This window comes from Ceratotherium simum, chromosome 27, assembly GCF_057802395.1.
Source record: "Ceratotherium simum simum isolate JZ-2026a chromosome 27, ASM5780239v1, whole genome shotgun sequence".
Lineage (NCBI taxonomy): Eukaryota > Metazoa > Chordata > Mammalia > Perissodactyla > Rhinocerotidae > Ceratotherium > Ceratotherium simum.
This window is the reverse complement of record NC_141926.1, coordinates 41,219,718-41,235,828: the sequence shown is the minus strand read 5'-3', so window position 1 is coordinate 41,235,828 and position 16,111 is coordinate 41,219,718. Positions and strand designations below refer to the sequence as shown.

The 16,111-nt window shown below is 35.4% G+C and overlaps 1 long non-coding RNA gene across 2 annotated transcripts in view; it reads right to left on the bottom strand.

Annotated features, from left to right (window-relative positions):
• Positions 1-13,379: 13,379 nt before the first annotated feature.
• LOC147913487 (uncharacterized) overlaps positions 13,380-16,111 on the bottom strand; it is a 107,315-nt gene continuing 104,583 nt past the window's right edge. For both annotated transcript variants that reach the window (XR_015548686.1, XR_015548687.1), the window contains exon 3: positions 13,380-13,733. This is a non-coding gene — a long non-coding RNA (uncharacterized LOC147913487). The remainder of the gene's footprint in view (positions 13,734-16,111) is intronic.

Sequence of the window (16,111 nt, the reverse complement as noted above, 5' to 3'; positions counted from 1 at the left end):
CCTGACTGAATTATGGTTACCCTGTTACCTCTCAAAGCTGTCTCAGTTTGGAAAAGAAATCATAACGTCACCCTACTTAACATAACTACTCAAGTAGTTGACCTACTGGTCAACTGGTTGACCACCAGTTTAGAACTTTTTCTCCCCATCCTCCCCAAAACAAATTTTTTTTTAATCCTCCTCTTTTTGCTTCAGGAAGATTTGCCCCAAGCTAACATCTGCGCCAGTCTTCTATTTTGTATGTGGGTTGCTGCCATAGCATGGCCACTGACAAATGGTGTAGGTCCATGCCCAGGAACTGAACCTGGCCGTTGAAGCGGAGTGCCCAGAACTCAACCACTAGGCCACCGGGCTGGCTCCTAGCACTGAATCCTAGTCCCTATGCAATTATTGGTAGTTCCAACTCTCTGATTTTTAAAAGTAAAACTAAAATCAAACCAACCTGTAAAAAATGTAATAACTATTACAGAGGAAAGTATCTTACCAAATTATTTTTTCATTTTATTAGACTCTGTCTCTTTATAATATAGACCTCAAATAAGTTTTATAAGAATGAAATGGCATAGAAACATATGAGGCACAGTTCTGAGGTGTCCATATTCAACTTATTGACAAGACATTACATTACTTAGATAACAGATATGCAATAATATTGGTATTAACAGGGCAGTGGATGGAAAGTCAAAGAAAAGTGGGACATGTGAGGTTATAGACATTGAGGGAGGCTGAAGAATAGAAGGTAGATGGAGTTAAACAAGATTTCATGAGAAAGATGGCCATATTTGGCAAAAGCCTTTAAGGAGGCTTGATTTCAAAAGTCAGAATGATGGAGAGCAAATCAGAGGAGAGGGAAAATCATGAACACGCTCCAGGAATAATGAAGCAGGTGAGGCAGATCAAGGAAGAGGTGAGGGCTGTGGGAGTGCTGAGACGGGAGTGTGGGGGCAGGACGAGGACAGTGTGAATGTATGCATGATCATCTCACACAATCCAGGAGCCACGGGGAGCTAGGCCAAGTTTCAGAGAAGTTGTCAATAAATACATTTTGTGATAATCTGATAGCAGTTTGTAGATTTCAATAGAAATTGTTTTAGAAAGTTGTTGCAAATATCTAGCTGTGAAGTAGAAAGGAAAATGCTATGCTAGAATCAATAAGAACATAGATTTGGGAATTAGTCAGATCTGGATTTGAGTAGTCTCTGCCATTTATTGAGTGTTTTGCACAATTTCTTAGCCTTTGTAAATTCCTTTCCAGATTCTTCCTTTGTAATCTAGGAAGGATTGATAGGGAACTCAGTGTTGTTATGAGGTTAAGTGAAACGGAACATACTTAGCTCAGGACTTAGAAAATAGTGAGGACTTAGTAACTGTAAAATGCTATTGAGATTGGTACTATTAAAGAAGTGAATAATAGTGGCAGTACATTTTTAACACTGGTCTGAGATAGATGAATAATAGATCAGTCCTTGATAACAGTAATTGAAATTGATTTTGTTTTTATGCCAAGACTCAAAACATTTTAGTATTTCTAATATTAGGAAATTATTTTGACTTAGAAAAAAATTGCTAATGTATAATTTTTTATAATATAATACATAGCACTTATACAACAGGAGATTAGGTTGAAGGTGTTTAAGAATAGTTTTGTAATAATATTATGATTGAAGAGTCTCTTCTTGGCCCATAATCATGAAGGTATCACACAATTTGCTAGTTCCTACTAAACTCCAGTCGAACTTAAAATATAGTAGCTTCCGTTTAATTGAGGGCAGTATGCCATGAATTCTGAAACACCTACCACTAATTGAGCAGGCCCATTGATGGGATTTGAATTTGTTCTCTGTTAATGGTCCTCCAAAAAGATAAATTCTTAGGTACCCTCAAAGCAGGCTGTGATCTTATGAGAGACAGACAGAAAGCAGGAGGCGAGTCTAGTAACGTTAGCGTTATATTACTTAGACATCCAATGGAAAAGTGGAAAATTAAATGAGTGTGAAAAAACTAAACTTGGCATTTACTTAAAGTTTTGAAAGAGAGTAGTTTACCACTTGATAATAAAAAGGCACCAATCATTCTTTGCTCTAATTAGTGGTTCATCTATTGAATTAAGCAGCAGATTCCAAACAAATAAAGGTCAGTTACGGAGTTTTACTTTCACGCTTATTGGACTTCAAACAACCTAGCGTCAATTTTCCCTGATCATGAACACCAAGAATTTTGACTAGAGGACAGTGTTACTCACACTTTTCTATTAAAAATTTTGTAAACATACACATATATACAATTGCAAACAGATTTGTCCCAAAATTTTAGTACTGAACATTTTATGAAATTGATTAAGACTTTGAGCATAACAACAGTATACCCTGAATTCTAGTTTGTTGCTTGGTTTTTTTCGTGCTGCAATGCAGTAGGTAACCATCCAGCAAACTGACTGACTCACCAAAGCATGTGAGCTATCAGGACCATCTGAGGGTTTTCCTTCTTCCTGGATAATCAGAGAGCATTTACGGGAGATATAGGCCATCAGCTTCAAACAGCCCAATGTTGTTTTCATTATTTTAATTATGAACTTATGTACATTTATTTTCTTTTAAAAGTTTGTACACTTTTGTATTTTATAATTAAATTTAGATTTTGTTTAAATTTCATGAAAAGATTATGTTTAATGAAAAAGCCATCCTGTTAGCATGATATAACTCAACCATCAGTTTGACTATGAAATGTGGCCAGAAGTGCCTTTTAGGATCAAAGATGTTTTTTAAGAAAGAAAAAAAAACACTGATTTATACCACTTTTCAATTCATATCAGCTTCTCTGAACCCTAAAATTATCTTGGTAGTGTGTCACTTGACCTCTCCATTTTGGAATCTCTCTTAATGGTCTTGACTTTTTAAATTTCATTTAATCCAGTGTTTCAGTGCAGAATAACTGATTAACCTTTCATTCTTTCAAATGTTTTACCACTTAAAATTCAGGAGATATTTGGCATCTGGTAATGCATATTAGATAAAGTGTTTACAAGGTTTAAACATAATGTGTTCCACGGTGCTCATTTGGATAAAGTAATTCAGGTTTTAAGGAATATTGTGCAGTAAATATGACTGCCTTTTCTCTTGCATTTCCTTCTTTCTCTTCTCTTATTTGTCTCTTTCTTCTCTCTTTCTCTTCACCCTTTCCTTTTTACATACATAATATGCACACTAGAATTTATCTCAAAAAGTGTTCCATTAATTATAAGTTTCAAGATGTTCTGCTGATTTGGACTTTCAATTTATAAGAACCAGATTTTCTCATTTACCCGATTAGCTAGGGGAATATCCACATTAAGTCACTATAGATCCTTGCCATGCAATAATGAAGTTCTGGCTGTGTCTATATGGTACTACACGTGCCTTGAGAATGTTCAGTTACGAGATTTTTAAAGGCTACAAGTAACAGAAAATCCAATTTGCCAGGTAACAAATGAGGAAACATTTCAAATAGCATTAAATCAGAGTAGTAGTGGATTCTGAGTGAATCCACTGAATCCACTTCTCTGTAAACCTGTGATTGGTCTCTGACTGCCTCCCTGTATTGGCTTAGCCTCAGATTGGGAGCCAGATGATTTTACGTTATACTTTTAGTGTCTAATCTGGACACATGTGGAAACGTTCAAAGACAGTCAAGAGACCATTTTTTTCTCTCGTGTCTCTTTCTTAAGAATCATTACATTCTTCCCAGAAGCCCACTAATGAACATCGTCTCGTATCTTATTGGCCAGCATCAGATTGCTTGCCCATTCCGAAATGAATTTTTGTTCAGAGAGTTGGCATTACACAAACAGGCTTGCTTATTCAACTTCTGGTCCCTGAAGTTGAAGACAAAAGAGGTTTTGGCATTTGGCTGAAGAGAGGAGGGATTCATTTAGGAAGTGGGAAGTGGAGTGGAATGGATACTGTAGGCAAACAACAGAACCCGCTTGGAACTCTGCTGTCTGAGGTGAACTCTCCTTCCCATTAGCCTCCTTGGGCCCTGATCTCCTTGTAGACCACATCTGAGACGGGCTCAATAGTTCTGACAGCCCTTTTCCTTTTATGTAAAGTTTAGTGACAAAGGATTTGCCTTAGGGAGTGAACTTTTGAGGCTATTATCTGTCAGCCTTGGGGTTTCTTTGGCAATACAGAAATCCATAAATACTTTAGCAAGCTTTGACCTTCCCCAATTCCACAAGCTGGTATCTAAGGTCAAAGTGATTGTCGTAGTTTTGAATCTTCAAACTTCTGTGCCCCATCGGACAGAAGCTTGCATGAGCTGCTCCTCTCCCTGAATCTCTGCCTTGAACAGTCAAAGTAGCTTTAGAGACGATTCACCACTTGTAACCTGTTTTTGCATTACACCTGGTTTTTCTCTTTTCAGGAAGAGAATGACTAAGAGAAGATGCTCGATAGATACTCGGGAATTGAGGACTGTTTTTCCTCCAGCTAAGGCTCTTGTTTCTCTGTCTTTGCCCTAACTTTAGCTTGGAGAATTCAGCTTTCCTTTCTGACAAATTACGCTGTAGTACAAAGGAGATTCATGAAAAATTTAAAATGTAATTACCTCTTAGTGGTAAGATTTCAAGATAGTTTATTTTTCACTTTACTCTTTTTTTCCCAAATGAGCTTGTATGTATTTTGAAAATTTTTATTCAATTATTTATGCAATAAATTTCAGAAAGATGATGATAGATAGATAGGTTTCATATTTTCTATCTCTGCCCATATATATTATATATGTAATTTAATTAATTTTAAGTTAAACAGAAATCAACTGAAATGTGAAATTAAATAAGTTACTGAACCTTAGATAAATATTTTTCCTGGTAATAAAAATCCTTTCCTAAAGCCTTCTTCTACATTTAAAAATTTTGAAAATATTAAATGGTTGGGGTCACTAGTGTGTGTGTGTGTGTTTTTTAAGGTATAAGTTTTGTAAATGAGCATAGTTTAATTTTTCTGCAAAAATAAGATTCAGTATCTCATAAAAAATTAGAAGGAATCTCAATTGTCTAAAAAGCAAAAATAAACTATTTTTAATAAGTACAAAAATTTTAGAGAAGCTGGAAGATAAATGTTGCCATATAACTAAAATATCCTATAAAAATAGCATACTTTTAGAAGAAAAGACACTACATCAGGGGGAAATGGTTAGAGTCTTATCCATTATAAATCCAAAGATATTTTACATAAATTACAGTAGGCGCTCTTTTCCTCTCTTGAATCATCAATACCTAGTAGCTTTATTTTTCTAAAAGCATGCCACATATTTTCTTGCTTCATTTTTGGAACATGTTTTTTAGAGCTTTATCTTTCCCAGAATTTCCTACTGATTTTCTCTTTTCTTATTAGCAGAAGACACATGCCTACAGCTCATGAAGAATTTCTAGGATCTAGTCATATAATTTGTGTAAAGGTTCCTAATTTTACTCAAAAACCTCAAACTTATTCCAAGTTGGACCAATTCCTTATAAATTTACTGCATTTGCTGTTATCTTGGAATTTTATATATTATATTCCTGGATAACTTCCACTAATTCCTAAAGTCTAATCATTTATCTTTCTCAAATTGTTTTGGTAGAGTGCATCTTCAAATAATTTTTCCAAAATTTTGAAGTCCCAGCTTTATAATCTCCCACCATTCAATACTGCAGATATGAAGTCTAAATAGACTTCTACACAAAGTCATTCTTCGGTTTAGGGAAAAAAAGCACTTTTTTTCTGGAAAGTTTCCAATTTTCTCTTAATCCTTGGAGGCCTGAAATGTCACTATTATGTGGCTAAGCAGTGGGCCCGGGGAAGGCTGTGTGTGAGGTTTTTTTCCCCACTTCGTTTTGATTCATTGTTATTTAGTTTCCAGAGTTGCTCCTTTCCATTAGTTTGCTTTCTAAAAACTGGAAAATTTCTTCTGTATTTACTCTCCTCTGTTGACTTTATTTGCTCCTTCTGAAGTTCTTATCAGCCTCACATTGGATCCTCTGTATCTGGCCTCCATTTCTCTTACCTGTTCTGCTTTTCTATATCTTTGTCTCTCCTCTGTATGTTGGTAAATTTTCTTAAATTTATCAATTTATCTTCTGGATTACTAATAGATTTTTTTCAGCCTTTCTGTTGAATGTGACTCTTCAGCAATCGCCTTTTTAATTTTTAGGAGCATTATCTTGTTATATAAAAGATATACACAAACTATGTACACATATATACACATACATGTGTGCATATGTATGTATATGTATATATACATGTATGCAGATATGTGGCAGCTTTTTCTTGTCCTGTAGATACAATATCCTCTCAAACCTCTCTTAAGGGCATAGTTAACACTAGTTGGAAAGTGCAGTGCTGAGCAGTGAGGAGTCTCTCTATCCTTCATTGAAAAACTAGTCATGTTTGTAAAGTAGTAGCAAATTAAGATGTCAAACTGCCACCTGTTGTAGAAAAAGTTTTAGAAAATGCACCTATGTAGGCAAAAGTTTAGAGATCTATTTAGAAGAATGTCAAGCTCTAAAGAGATTGGTGAATTTCTTGAAACCTTCACTAAAGACGCATTAGAAAATGGTAAGCTTTAGCCCAAGCTGTCGCATTTGACACCAAAAGTTATGGAGAACACAGTCTTGTTCAGAGAGCCAGCTATTTAGCTAGACTGAATATCAGATCATTTCAAGGTTTGCAAATGATGCATTCTCTGCTCTAAATTCAAGTTACTGTAAGCCAAGTCACAGTGATAAAAAGTATGGCAGGAGCTAAGACTGGGAAAGAGAAGAGCCAGTGAAGTGGGAAAAGGGACTCTCAGCCAGGCACTTCCCTTAATCACATTCTGCTGGGCACCACCTGCCTAAGAAAGTAAATAACATCAATATGAAGATTCACGTCTTCGGACAGAGCTTGGAGCCAAATTGCCCCGATGCCCCAGCATCTCACTGCTCCAGCTTGTTGTGTAACAGGCAGAGGCTAAGGGACATGCAATGAGCAAAGTGCCAAGGCTCACGCTGGAGACTTTTTAGGTGATGACTAGATTTGAGAACCACATTCGGACAGAACTCTGGAATGGGTTATTAGCCATTGGCCCATGGAATCAAAGAATGCAAATAAAGCATGAGCCTACTGAGGTGTTGTAAGTGTGTTACCAATGAAACCCCAAATCTAAAATCCAGGGCCAATATTTGCTAAACTCTTAACAGATGCTCTGACCCAAGGGGAGGTAAGCTGTACCATGGTTTTGATGTCAAAGGAGCTAATTATTTTATAAAGCGCTTAAATGCATGCAAATATTATATTTCTCTGCAGATGTTGTTAGTCAATTGTTACGTGCCAATTAATTTAGAAAAATAAATGCAGGTAAGAAAATGGAAACAAGTTAGCAACATCTAGTTTTATCCTATGCCTTATAGATGAGGCTGCTAAGTCTCATTTGATTATTTTCTTAGTCAGACGTCCTGTAGCTGCTAAGTAATTGCATATTCAGCCCTCAAAATCTGCTTTTTCAATTTCCAATGTAGTTTTAACCGTGCTATTTCCCACAAACCCTTGACTCATTCCCTCCGTACCTCTGTAGACTAGTTCATAATGCTCAGAAGAATGACTCTGCGGTCCTGTTCCAATGCAGATTCCGATGCAGCACGTCTGGAGTAGGTTCTGAGAATCTGCATTTTTATCTAGCCCTCAGCTACGGTTGCTGCTGTTGGTCCCTGGACCACATATTAAGTGACAAAGCTACGGAGTATTCAATCTTCCCAGTACTTCAGACAGACACTTGACATAGACGTTCAGAAAGTCATTTTAACTCTGGCCACTGGGGCAACTTTTACTACATTTACCATGTAAGCACAAGCAAGTTTTTAAAAATTCACGGTTTTCATAGTTTTGCACAAATATCAAGACACAACATTTTAGGAATTCCCTTGTGTTCTTTTCTTTGAAGAAAAGACTATTTTCACTTAAAAGTAGGCATCTGTCATGTGAAAATATTTAGAATGTTTATTATGAAACTTTAGTCCATATATTCTTGGTTCCTTTGCAGCAACTAGCAAATTACCCACCCAGTATGTGTGTAGGATAAATGAATGTTCAGTAAATGCATTGCTTAACTTCTCAAGATTTCAGCTTCTCTGTTGGGTAAAATCAAGATATTAACTTTTGCCTACCACCCTACAACAACATGAAGCATAACAAAAGGAAGGCTAGTCTGGAGGTCAGAAGCTTAGGTTGGAGTTCTACCAAGTAATCTTGGTGGAAAAGTAAACTCCTTGTGTCTCCAAACAGGCATCTGTAAAATGCAGATGTAATAATGTTTGAATATTAAATGAGATAAGAACTACGTCAATATGTTGTAAAAGTGTTATACAAATGCTTATTACGTTACTCCTCCTCCTCCTCCTCCAACTAGGATGACTGCTGGGACTAGTGTTGCTGCCATTTGGGAGCAGTTCAGTAGCTCTAATGATGTCTGGTCACCCTGACCCTTCAACACACGTAGCATTAATGTAGACAGAAGATATTTTCTACAGTCAAGTTTGTATATTGTAGAACGGACAAGAAAACTGACTTCACTGAATAAAGTTAATCTCAATTATATTTAGGGCATGCTACTGGTGATATAAATGTCTAAAATTAGAATTTAAAGAATCAAAGAATAACATGTTAATTATAACTATTTTTATTACTTATTTAGGTTTGGAAAAGTCATCACTTGGAAAGAAAGAAGAGCATATATTACTTTGCTTTTAATCCATCTTAATGCAAAAAGGAGAGAGAAGCATAGATTATTCAGAATATTAAATGTCACAAAGAGCTAATTACATCTGATGTAAACAGCATTAATAAAGTATTTTCAAATATAAATCAACTTTATCATGTATGTTATAACACAGTTGTTGCTAATCTCTAGACAATGTGATTTTTCTGATTATGATTGTATGGTATATAATTTTTTGTAATTAATTACATAATATTTAAAACTATTTAGAAGAATAATTTTGGAAATAACTAAAGTAATATCTCTGAAATGGAACATTAATGACGTGCTTCTATGTATACAAATTTTCATGAGAAGCTTCTGTTTTTATCTTTAGATTTATTCTAGGAAGAAATTAAAAGTATAACATATATTTGAAACCCCAAATCTGCATTGCCTACCTCTTTAAGCTCATTCCTTAAGTTGGAAATATTTTTCAATTCTCCATCTCTTATATAATCTTTTCCTTAAAATGTTATATCATTATACTTCTTTAAGTTTATGTTACAGGATTTTCACATGCAGAAAAAAGTTGTGTTACAAGTTGTGGCTGAATAAATAATTCATGAAGTCATAATTGGTAAACTGGTAGACATTACTTTTTCATACACCAAATCTGAGAAGCCATTTTCCAATAATTGTATGTTCCTGAATTTACCTTCCTTTATGGATAAGAGTTAAAATAACAAAGCAGGCATAGGTCCATGTAAAAGGCAATGACAGAACTTTGCATACTTTGGGATAATGATATTAAGGAAATGATGGAAGTTCTCCCATACAATACAATACAATACAATAAATAAAGCTTTAGTACATGCAAGGATTCATTTTGATAGTTATTTGGTCAAGGGAACAGTGGATAGGCAGAATATAAGCCCTAAAGTAAAAATTCCAAGATAGTAGCAAAGAACAAGAATTTAGTGGAGGTGGAAAATAAAAACCAGAGGTGACCATGACAAAGAGAGCCCTTAAAAAGTTCATGGGGTGCTCCACAGGGAAATGAGAATTCACAGTAAGTTTATGTGGAACATAAGTACTGTGATTTACATAAGTACAGATTTACAAAACTGAATTTTGAGGCCAAACCCAACTTCAAGTTTTGAGAAATATAAACTCCCTCCCAGAATTAATTCAGTCCTTTATTATGACAGAGAAATAAGAATCTCCAAAAATAAATCCTCTCCAACATTGTCTGGAGGCTCAAGCCAATGCTGTAAATAAACAAAGAAATAAATGACATCCAGATTGCAAGGAAAGGAGGAAAACTGTCTTTATTTGCCAAAAACATAATCCTATATATAGAAATCCCCAGGAAATCACAATAAACTACTAGAACTAATAAACATGTTTAGCAAGAACACAGGATACAAGATCAATATCAAAATTAATTTCATTTCTTTATTCCAGCAATGAAAAATTAGAAAATGAAATTAAGAAACAATTCCATTAGCAATAGCATCGACAAGAAGAAAACATGTAGAAATGAATTCAACAGGAAATGAGTTAGAATTGTACACCGAGAAGTACAAAACATTCATAAGAATATTAAAGATCAAAATAAATCAAGACACATTTCGTGTTCATGGATTGAAAGACTCAATATTTATTTTCAAGATGGCAATTCCCTCCAATTGATCTATAAGTTCAATGCAGTCTCTATAACCTCTTATTTCCTACTGAAAAATTAAACTCAAAATCTGTAGAAAGAGTTTTTCTCTCCCATGATTTTTTCTTCTGAATTCTAGTGAAAGGGTTTCTCACTGCCTGGTGAAGTCTAAGCCCCTCCTTCAGCAGCTACAGCTGACTTGGCTCCCTTATCACCTCAGAGATGGATTAATCCAACGAATATTTTCTCATTTGATATGTCCAGAGTATAAGGGGTCAAATGGACATATAAATTCCTTTAGTACTAGCTTCAAGAAAGCAAAACTGAGAAAACATAAATACTCTAGAATAAGACATATCTGCTACACCAGCTTATGGATCCCTTGTGCACTATGATTCCCAAGACAAGGCAGTCTTTTCAGCACTCACTCATCCATGAAAATCCACACGTACATCACCATGACTCATCAGACAACAGTAAGAGCACTTCAAAGTTATCCAGGAGAGAGTGAGGGACAGGAACAGGGAGGAAGCATGGATAGAAAAAGAAAAAGAGGAGAGAAAAATGGAAAACAATCTTGACTACAGCTTCACCAAGATGCTGGTAAGGTTAAAATTCACTTCAGAGAAATAACATTCTGGGGAAACAAATGTAAACTGCCTCCTTTTTTTGAAGAGTGGCATGTAAAACATACTGTCTTTGAGAGAGACAGAGAGCCAGGAATGAGAGTGCACAGACACTTGGGCAGGTTTCTTCATGCCGTAGGTGCTCAGATTCTCATCTACAATGGGATTCTCCCCTGCTATAGGGAACTGTTCTGCTGTGGGGCCCATTTCATCTACTCCTTGCTACCAAATATAGTCCATTGATCTGCCACAGAGACTCCCAAGTCTGTGCAATGAGGCAAAGGAAACTTCTCATCTGTTGTAACCTTAATCTTCCTTTATTACAGCTTGTAAGAGGCCACAACAACAGGTAGGAGACAAAAGGGTACCCATCAGTCTCCACTTCTCTCCATCCTTAACTAGAGAATCACTTTCTATATTCTGTCATACAAACATCAGTCATGTTTTTATGTTTATATTTTCTGTGAACATTACAATATCTACTCCATAGGGACAATGAATGAAAAAATAAATGAATGAAGATGTTCATAAATACATCAAAAGTTTTGTAAGGATTGCTCAACTTGGGGCAGGAAGCCAGAAATCTGGACATAACACATAAAGAAACCTTAAAAACTGGGGCACTGTGAGCTACACACTCCTCATGTATTCAATGCTCAAGAATATCACAGACACTTGTTAAACCTCTTCACCTGTTGGAAGGATGAGAAGTTAAATGGATTAGCTCAAAATAAATGTTTTCTTGTTTAATATTCATTTTTTCAGAAAGGTAAAACAATAAACATTAGTGTGAAATCTCATTCCTATTTCTAGTGCAAAAGAAATGAAGAGAGAAAACATGATCATAAGGGAAAATATTATAAGAAAAAGTAAATGTTTTTAAAAGCAATAGAATTCATTTCTGAAGAGAGAAACACAGGAGGGGAGACAAAGAACCACCACTCACCAGGGCTTCGCCTAATTTATTAAAGCACTTTGTTTTGTTATTAGGAGAATAAAAATAAACACTTACTTGAGAATTTTCCAAATTAATGATGAGACTATTCTGTCAGAAAAGGTGAGAGCATAGTTATATGTGCCTCCTTTTATCCAAAATCATTTTTTGTAATAAACTGTATATTAAGACCCCAACATAGAAAAAAAAGACATTACCCACCATTATTTTGGATAAGCATTAGACTTGAGGTAATTACCCAATTTCTAAGATTCTTCTGTGACTGATATCTTGAAGATCAAAGAGAAAATTGCTTTTTAAATGTTTGAATTTGTCCAACAAATATTGTGCACCTACTCAACTGAGTACCGGATGGTAAGTGCTGGACACCAAATAATGAGCAATAACCCAGACAGACACGATCCCCTGCCCTCATGGAGTTTACTGTCTAAACTGATCATCCAGTTCTAATATTTAAAACTAAATTCAATAGTTTACATTTCCATCCTGGAGATTCAAAGATAGATGGAACTTCAGTTGCATTGGTTTTTGTTGTTTTTATTTGTTTTCAAATTTACTTTCAAATGGACACAAGTCATTATAAATGTAACAGAAAAAATGTCTAAAAAGTTGTTTGTCAAAGCTTGTACTTTGAAAGGAACATAGGTCAAAGCTTGTACTTTGAAAGGAACATACTTTTCAAATGTATGGCCTGCAAGGCTCTCCAGGCCATTAGCCCGCTAGGATGCCTTTTCTGCCCCCACTCACTCAGTAACAGAAGAAGAAGAAAATAAGGGAGAAACAGTGGACCAAAAGCTTGTTGTTTCTTAGATATGTAAAAAAGTTTTAATCTGAAATTCATCTACATCAAATTAACAGTTGCTTTTTCTGGAATGATATTTACTTTGATCTTTCTGACATAGCAGTTAAACTGATAATATTTTTAAATGTTTAATTCCAAGGCTGTATTTTTGTTTTTGTTTTGCTTTGTTTTTGTAGGACTGCTTCTAGGTCATGGGTGTGGAAAAACATTTATTTTCTCATTCATGAGAAAATCTCACTGAAGCCACACAAGAAAGGGGTAACTCAATTGACATTGTCTTGTAGGAGAGGAGTGGAGAGTTGGCTGGGTGTTTGTTTTTAAGAGACAGACAACCAACAAAAACATCCATGATTAGGTTTAAGAAGAGAAATGAAAAGATTTTTTAATCAAATAAAGATATACAAGAAGTAAAAAGGAGAAAGATAAATGAGCATGAAATGAGAAAAGGGGAATGAAAAAAGTCAGATGAATAGAGAAGAAGATAAAGGGAGAAGTGAGTGCTCTGCCCATCACAGGACCCAGAAGATCAAAGATACAGACACAAACAGATGGGCATAAAGAAAGTCCCTTCTAAATATTTCAAAATTAACTCAGAGAGAGCCATGTAGAAAAAAGAAACATACATACAAAGACGTATACTCAAATATACAAAGAAATACTAAGAAAAAGCCCTCAAAACTATTACAGACACATACACTGTCAGATGTAGAGACATAATATTTTGCTAATTTAGGAATTAAATAGCACATGGATTCTTAGCACTGCTATGCTATTATATCTATGCTTTAAACGCTGTTGAAACAATATTTACATTTTTTCCAAGAAAAATATACAGACCCTTTGAATAAAATTGTTTCTAGGAGAGTTTCTGTTAAAAGTCGTCCTTATGAGTAGGCTTACGATATTGCTAAGGGCAAATCCAGATGGCTTTTGGGAGTCGTGATATGTTGGTGGAGTTCAACTTCTTGATAGAAGGAGGGAAGTGCTGTCTTTCTGTAAAAGAAAAATAATTTTAAAGTACTGAATATATGAAATAAAGTGATACCAACTAAAGAGAAACTTGCTGTATACGGAGGCAGTGCTGCCTTGTGGAATTACGATGGTACTAGATGAACTTAATAGCGAGGTTCCCTATATACATATGTATCTTCAATGTTGAAAGAAGGAACCAGGACATGGACACAATGACTGGATATAATCATAAAAAGGGCTTTTTCTCACTGATTAGGGATGTAAGTTTTGGAGAAACAAAGAACAGTATGCAAACCAGGTGGATCTAATACTAAGGAAGAAAGTGAAAAAAGGAGCTTCTGAGACAAGAGGAGGAAAAAGGACATGATCAACGAGATGAGTTCTAAATGTACCTGCACAAGGAGAACACACGTTCTCTTTAAACATATTTTCTAGTGTTTAAGTTTGGGAGTTTTAATAATAATTTTTATTTAAAATATTTTAATCTTTATGTCAGTGTTTTGCATATGACTTTTGTGTTTTCCCCAACTTCTGTTACATAAGGTGGATCCTATAAATCAACAAGAGATATTTCAGATTGGATCAAACAAACATTTATTTCATTGTCCCCTATCAAATAACGTTGTATTCTTCTTACTTCATCCTTTCCTATCTGTCATATACCCATGTGTCATAACCCCAAGTAGTGTAGATTCCCCAGGACGTAGCCTTTAGTCTGGGCACTGAATAGAACTTACATATTGGTCTTGCTTCTCCAGAATTTTGCACTTCACTCTCCCTCTAAATCATCTTATGCTGCCCTCATGAAAGAATCTACTGATTAAACAATTTTTGCTGTAGAATTTTCTGAATGTTTATCCCCATTCATTTCATAATAAATAATGAAAATATAGCTTGTTACTACATATACTGTAATCAATGAACACAAAACTTTTATAAATCTCATTTCAAACATCTTTATGAGGAAATGCCCAGGTTTAAGTTCTGTGCAGAAGCAGTATATAGATTTCATATCACATGACAGCTCTGACTCATTAGACATGGATGCCTTAAATTCTGTATTGAGAAAGATCATGATGCTTTATTTAGGCTAATTGGTGACCAAGAACTATTAGGAATGCCTGCCTTGGGTGTGGGAAGGGCAGAGTGGTAGCATGGGCAAGACAGATTAGCCATTCAGTCTTATTGGTAAGTGATGGCCAGACATAAGATGAAATGGTATAGTAGTATTAAGCTAACCATTTATTAACTAATAATCATATTTCTTGGAACTGAATAAAGCATCACAACTAGTTAGAGACAGTGAGATGTCTCTCCATGAAAGTGCCTGATTCAAGTGTGGAACCTGCCAAGTATAAGTTTTATGTTTATGATGTTCTACAGTAGACTAATTGTTCCAATGCGTGGCTACACATTAGCGTCACCTAGGGAGATATTAAAAAATACTAATGCCCAAGCCCCATCTCAGACTAATAAAATCAGAATTTCTCTGGGAGGGGCCTGGGCATGATCAGTATTTTTTAAATATCTTCCCAGGTGATTCTGATGCAGTGGGAGTGGGAATCAGAATGTACTGGTTTTTCCCTCTGCCTTAATTCTGCGTAACCCCTGTAGAGCCTTCTGGACCTCAGAACATCCTTTCAACTGCTCCAAAAGGAATATCAAACAAGACTTTAAAAGGACTGACTTGACACTTAAAGCAAAAGATTTTTTGTTGACGTTTGTTTTATTATTGGGATTTATGAACATTCTCTTTGCCATTAAGTCTTCTCCATATTCAAGAGAAAAAAAAATTTAAAACACAAAGAAACAATAATAATGAAACAAATGGCTAATTTCAAATAACATTAATCCTAAAATTTTAATTCCTTTCCTCTCACCTGACCTCATTAACTAAGGCTAATTGTAACTAGTAGAATTGGATTTTATGCCAGACTAAATGTCGCTGAAGAGTAGAGGACAAAGGTGCAGAAGTGGGTGCGTGTGCGCATGTGCGCGTGCGGACACACACACACACACACACACACACACACTGACCTTCGGTTCACTGGAGAGATTTGGAAGTTGTCAGCAGCAGCATAATGACAGTTCTAATTATTAAAATTACTCTTGTGTGGAGAGTGCTTTTAGAGCAAGATGCCAACAGGCATGCGATGTGTTAACTGCACCGTGGACTTTTTCTTTTCTTTTAAAATGAATTTCTTAGGAATATTCCACTGGTTTCATCAAAACACCTCTCACCACCCCAGTGGCATGCACCCTCTCACACATTCCAAAGGAATTACCAATATTCTAATTTCATAAGAATTCTAATGCCCTAAAGATATACTTTATTATTCAGTTTGGTCAAGAGATTTCCTTATACCTATGACTACAAAATCTACTAAAGTCTCAAATTT